The following is a 6,389-nucleotide window of genomic DNA, read 5'->3' as shown; positions in this document are numbered from 1 at the left end:
GATGTTGTGGCTATTACGGAGACATGGGTAGAACAGGGACAGGATTGGCTGTTGCAGGTTCCAGGGTTTAAATGTTTTAGTAGGGTCAGAGGTGGGGGTAAAAGAGGGGGAGGTGTGGCATTGCTTGTCAAAGATAGTATTACAGCGGTGGAAAGGACGATGGATGAAGACTCGCCATCTGAGGTAGTTTGGGCTGAGGTTAGGAATAGGAAAGGTGAGGTCACCCTGTTAGGAGTTTTCTACAGGCCTCCTAATAGTCCTAGAGACGTAGAAGAAAGGATTGATTCAGGAGAAGAGTGAAAGTAATAGGGTGGTTGTTATGGGGGACTTTAACTTTCCAGATATTGACTGGGAAAGCTATAGCTCGAGTTCGTTAGATGGGTCGGTGTTTGTCCAATGTGTGCAGGAGGGTTTCCTGACACAATATGTAGACAGGCCAACAAGAGGTGAGGCCATACTGGATTTGGTTCTGGGTAACGAACCAGGCCAGGTGTTAGAATTGGAGGTAGGTGAGCACTTTGGGGACAGTGACCACAATTCGGTGACTTTTACTCTAGTGATGGAGAGGGATAAGTGTGCACTGCAGGGCACGAGTTATAGCTGAGGGCAGAGAAATTATGATATGGTGAGGCACGACTTAGGATGCGTGGCTTGGAAAAGTAGGCTTCAAGGGAAGGGCGCAATTGATATGTGGAGCTTGTTCAAGGAGCAACTATTGAGTGTTCTTGATAAGTATGTACCTGTCAGGCAGAGAGGAAAGGGTCGTGTGAGGGAACCGTGGTTTAATAAGGAATTGGAATCCCTTGTTAAAGGGAAGAGGGCGGCCTATGTAAAGATGAGGTGTGAAGGTTCAATTGGGGCGATTGATAGTTATAAGGTAGCCAGGAAGGATCTGAAGAGAGAGCTAAAAGCAGCAAGGAGGGGACATGAAAAGTTCTTAGTTGGTAGGATTAGGGAAAACCCAAAGGCTTTCTATAGGTATGTCAGGAATAAAAGAATGACTAGAGTAGGAATAGGTCCAGTCAAGGATAGTAGTGGGAAGTTGCGTGTGGAGGCTGAAGAGATTGGGGAAGACACTGAATGAATACTTTTCGTCAGTATTCACTCAGGAACAGGACATTATTGCCGATGTGAATACTGAGTCACAATTTATTAGAATGGATGGCTTTGAGGTATGTAGGAAAGAGGTGTTGGAAATCCTGGAAAGGGTGAAAATAGATAAGTCCCCTGGGCCTGATGGCATTTATCCTAGGATTCTCTGGGAAGCAAGGGAGGAGATTGCAGAGCCATTGGCCTTGATTTTTATGTCCTCAGTGTCTACAGGAATAGTGCCAGAAGACTGGAGGATAGCAAATGTGGTTCCCTTGTTCAAGAAGGGGAGTAGGGATAACCCTAGTAACTATAGGCCGGCGAGTCTCACTTCTGTTGTGGGCAAAAGTCTTAGAGAGAATTGTAAGGGATAGGATTTATGAACATCTGGATAGGAATAATGTGATCAAGGATAGTCAGCATGGTTTTGTGAAGGGTAGGTCGTGCCTCACAAACCTTATTGAATTCTTTGAGAAGGTGAATAAGGAGGTGGACGAGGCTAAAGCGGTAGATGTGGTGTATATGGATTTTAGTAAGGCGTTTGATAAGGTTCCCCATGCTAGGCTACTGCAAAAAATACGGAGGTATGGCATTGAAGGTGAGTTGGAGGTTTGGATTAGGAATTGGCTGGCTGGAAGAAGACAGAGGGTAGTAGTTGATGGAAAAGGTTCATCTTGGAGTGCAGTTACTAGCGGTGTTCCGCAAGGATCTGTTTTGGGACCATTGCTGTTTGTCATTTTTATAAATGACCTGGAGGAGGGGCTAGAAGGTTGGGTGAGCAAGTTTGCGGATAATACGAAAGTCGGTGGAGTTGTTCACAGTGAGGAAGGATGTGGCAGGTTACAGCGGGATATCGATAAGCTGCAGAGCTGGGAAGAAAAGTGGCAAATGGAGTTCAATGTAGGTAAGTGTGAAGTGATTCACTTTGGTAAGAGTAACAAGAAGATGGGGTACTGGGCTAATGGTTGGATACTTGGTAGTGTGGATGAGCAGAGGGATCTAGGTGTCCATGTACACAGATCTCTGAAAGTTGCCATCCAGGTAAATAGTGCTGTGAAGAAGGCATATGGCGTACTGGCTTTTATTGGTAGAGGAATTGAGTTCCGGAGTCCTGAGGTCATGTTGCAGATGTATAAGACTCTGGTGCGGCCGTATCTGGAGTATTGTGTGCAGTTTTGGTCGCCATACTATAGGAAGGATGTGGAGGCACTGGAACGGGTGCAAAGGAGGTTTACCAGGATGTTGCCTGGTATGGTAGGAAGTTCGTATGAGGAAAGGCTGAGGCACTTGGGGCTGTTTTCATTGGAGAAAAGAAGGTTTCGGAGTGACTTGATAGAGGTGTAGAAGATGATTGGGGTTTAGATAGGGTTGACCATGAGAATCTTTTTCCACGTATGGAGTCAGCTATTACGAGGGGGCATAGCTTTAAATTAAGGGGTGGTAGGTATAGGACAGGGTAGACTCTTTACTCAGCGAGTCGTGAGTTCATGGAATGCCCTGCCAGTAGCAGTGGTGGACTCTCCCTCTTTATGGGCATTTAAACGGGCATTGGATAGGCATATGGAGGATAGTGGGCTAGTGTAGGTTAGGTGGGCTTGGATCGGCGCAACATCGAGGGCCAAAGGGCCTGTACTGCGCTGTATTTTTCTATGTTCAATGTCTTTGGGATGGATCCAAAACTTACTTCGTTAATGATTGAAAATACTTTGACCTCTGGAACTGCCTGCCAGAGAGTGTGTTGGAGTCAGATTCAATTATGGATCATTAAACTGAAAAGGAAAGCAAGGTACTGTAGTGGATGTCAGAATATGAGTTTCCTGATTGGGACTGTTCACTTGCTCCTGTTACTATTTCAGGTTGCTAACTTTTCGTTAGCATCCTGCACATGTTGGGAATTTTTCTCCTTTCTAGTATCTCAGTGACAAATCTAGTTTATGAATTGTTCCTATGATATCTCATGTTTATGATATTCACAGTGTTGTGTGTCCAAGTGAGGAAAAACAAACTGTTCATCTTAAATATTTGATTTTAAACAATGGAAATAAAATTAATGTTTGGTAAACACAACTTGCTGTGTAGTAAGATCATCAGAAATAGGAATGGGAGTAAGTAATTGACCGTCTTTCATTTATCTAAATTCTCTTTCCTGCACTTGTTTTTTCATGACTTCATCTGCTGCAGTGACTACACTCCAAAAGCTTGTGATTTCAACATAAGAGCATAAGAACTAAGAGCAAGAGTCGGCCTTCCGGCCCTTCGAGTCTGCTCCACCACTCAATAAGATCATGACTAATCTTTTTGTGGACTATGCTGCACTTACCTGCGTTTTCACCATATCCCTTAATACTTTTATTTTTCAAAAACGTATCTACTGCTTCTAGTGATTGCTGAAGTAATGTCAAATACTTCCCTGGGCAAGGAATTCCATAGATTAACAACCCTCTGGGTGAAGAAGTTTCTGCTCAGTTCAGTTTTAAACCTGCTTCCTCTAATCTTGAGGCCATGCGCTCTTATCCCAGTCTCACCTACCAATGCAACATCCTATTTCTACTTCTTTCATAATTTAATATATTTCTGTAAGATCCCCTCCAAACAAACCTGCTGGACTATAACCTGGTGTCATGTGACTTATGACGAAAACATTTGTTGTTCCGCATCCTCATAGCAGTGGGATTTCAGGGCTCGAAGATAGGGACACTACCACTGCGCCATAAAAAACCTCTGCAGCAAATAGGTCCTCTTCTAGTGAATGAATGGGGAGAGGTTTCTTCTCAACATGGGATACAAATATTATACCCTCAGAGCCCATTACACAAAAATGAGCCCTCTTCGATTGAATGAATGGATGCGGAGGTGCCAGAGTTGAATTGGTTGATAACGTTAAAAATCACATCTTCCCCCTGAATATGTGACACTACCGCTATAGCCCCAGAGCCCGTTGCAGTAAATTGGGTCATCTGCTGTTGAATGAATGAACGGGAATGAAAAGGGTGGATACACTGACGTGATTGTGAAATTCTCCACCAATCCCAAAGCTTGTGGTTGGTACCGACTAATCGGAGAGAGATATTGCAGAGGGTGGGACCAACACGACGCACAAAGCCAGCCGCCATTGGTCAGGTGGAGTAAGGTGCGCTCTGATTGGAGGGGACGCGAATGACGCGCGTCACTGAAGGAGGAGACGGAATGAAGAAGAAAAACAAAGATGGCGGCGCGAGGCTGCGGTTTTCTCATCGACTCAGCGGGCGGTTTCTGACGGAGGGAGGGGGCAGACAGGCATCGTTTACCTCAGAAAATACCTTTAAAATACATTTCAAATGAAAGCCAGAACTTTTCAAACAAAAGTTGTGAAGAAAAGGAGACAGTCCCCGGTGGCGTTTATTGTTTATTTTTGTATAATTCCCGGGGCCCGGGAAGGGGGAGGTGACAGTTATCGGGTGAACGAGAAAACAAATTAAAAATGTCGGCGGTGGAAGAGAGAGAGTCGGCGCCCCCGGCTTCTTCGGCGGCGGCCGGAGCCCAGGAGCTCAACAACCCCCCGGAGCTGGAGGAAGGTCCGAGCTCCAAGAAGCGTGGGGTCCGGCTGGAGGCTGGATTTGCTCAAGGCTTGTATCTATTAACTTATTTAAATGGTACCTACTGTATGGGGCTATGGTTTACATTAAAACCGGAGGATCATGTCAGAGTGTTTGTTTATATTGAGCAGTTGTAGTTGGTAAAATACACTCCCTGGAGGAGCACCTTCTATGATGCTGCATTTCTTGCCTTCTGCCCTTCCCCCATTTGTTATCTCTCATCTTGATTTTACTTTTTTTTTGGTCAAATTTAATTTCATATTAATGAGAGTTGGTGTTCACTGTGTGTTATTAATTTGTTTGTTGAATTACGGAAAAAAAAAAATTAATGGTGTCATGTCATTTCTGATGTCAGAGTTTGACATTGAATGTGCAGATGTGAATACCAATAAGTTGTGAAAATAAATCAAGAACTTGTGGTTCTAAAAAAAAAGCAGTTCACTGATATTAATGGCATTGTCTCATTTGAGGATGATGATTTGAGTCTGACCAACAAACCGTTTCATGTAGTCACCCAATTTAATTAAAATTTTCTTTAACTTAATTAAAGAAAATAACCCTGGCAGGCTAAAATTTGTACAATTTGTTTATAAGATTTATTTATATGTCCCTTGCTCTCGATGTGGTCTCTGCCACATTGGGGAGACTGGACGCCAACTTGCAGAACATTTCAGGGAACAGCTCTGGGACGCCAAAACGAAACGACCCCACCGCCTTGTGGCTGAACGCTTTAACTCCCCCTCCCAATCCGTCAAGGACACGCAAGTACTCTGGTGCCTTCCCCTCCAAGCTCTAGCTACCTGACGCTTGGAGGAAGAACATCTTGTCTTCTGCCTTGGGACCCACCAACTACATAGGAGCAATGTAGATTTCACCAGTTTCCTTATTTCCCCTCCCCTCCCCCCACACCACACACCTTGTCCCAGATCCAGAGTTGAAAAATGTGGTGCTGGAAAAATGCCTCGAGGCCATGCCTCTAGGAATTCCCTGGCTGTTCTCTGGCATGGCACTCATCCACAGATTCTATCAACAAACACATTGACCTGGACCCAATATACCGGCCACTGCAGCAGACAGTTGGAACTGACAACCGGAAGCGGCAGAGACAAACCACTATAAATGCTGGAGGAAACATCACAGAAGCGCTTCACAAGAGGCTCCCAAGCACTGAGGATATCACCTAGACAGGAGATGAAACGTCTGCAACAAAAATTCCCAGCTCGGCGAACAGAACCACAACAATGAGCACCCGAGCTACAACTCTTCTCTCAAACTTTGAATTGAGCATAGGAGTTGGGACATCCTGTTGCAACTGTCACACGAGCCACACAACACAAGGCATGGTCCTTCTCTGACTTACCATCCCTTGGAATATCGGGGGGAAGACACCCCTTTAATTGTAACATTCAGAAAATATGCCTTATTTCAACAAAAATGTGCTGTGCTCACAGATGTTTGGACAGAGAAAGGGAGTTGCAGTCTGGAGTGAAGCTCAACCTTCATTCAGAAAGAGAGGAGCAGCAGTAGCTTCAGAAGCTCACCGTCCAACTTGCGCATTCAGACAATAGGGGGGCTCTTCTGGGCAAAATCTGGAAATGATTCCTTATCCTGGGAGGGAGAGAGAAAGGGGGAAGCACTGTTCACTTGCAACAACGGGAGGCAGTATGAATACAAGCAGGGAGCAGACTCTGCAAAAGTCAGTTTCAGTCGGCTTCTTCTGAAATA

Source organism: Chiloscyllium plagiosum, unplaced genomic scaffold (genome assembly GCF_037043375.1).
Source record: "Chiloscyllium plagiosum isolate Xiang-an unplaced genomic scaffold, Cpla_swu_hap1 HiC_scaffold_27, whole genome shotgun sequence".
Classification (NCBI taxonomy): Eukaryota; Metazoa; Chordata; class Chondrichthyes; order Orectolobiformes; family Hemiscylliidae; genus Chiloscyllium; species Chiloscyllium plagiosum.
Note: the sequence above shows the minus strand (reverse complement) of the source record.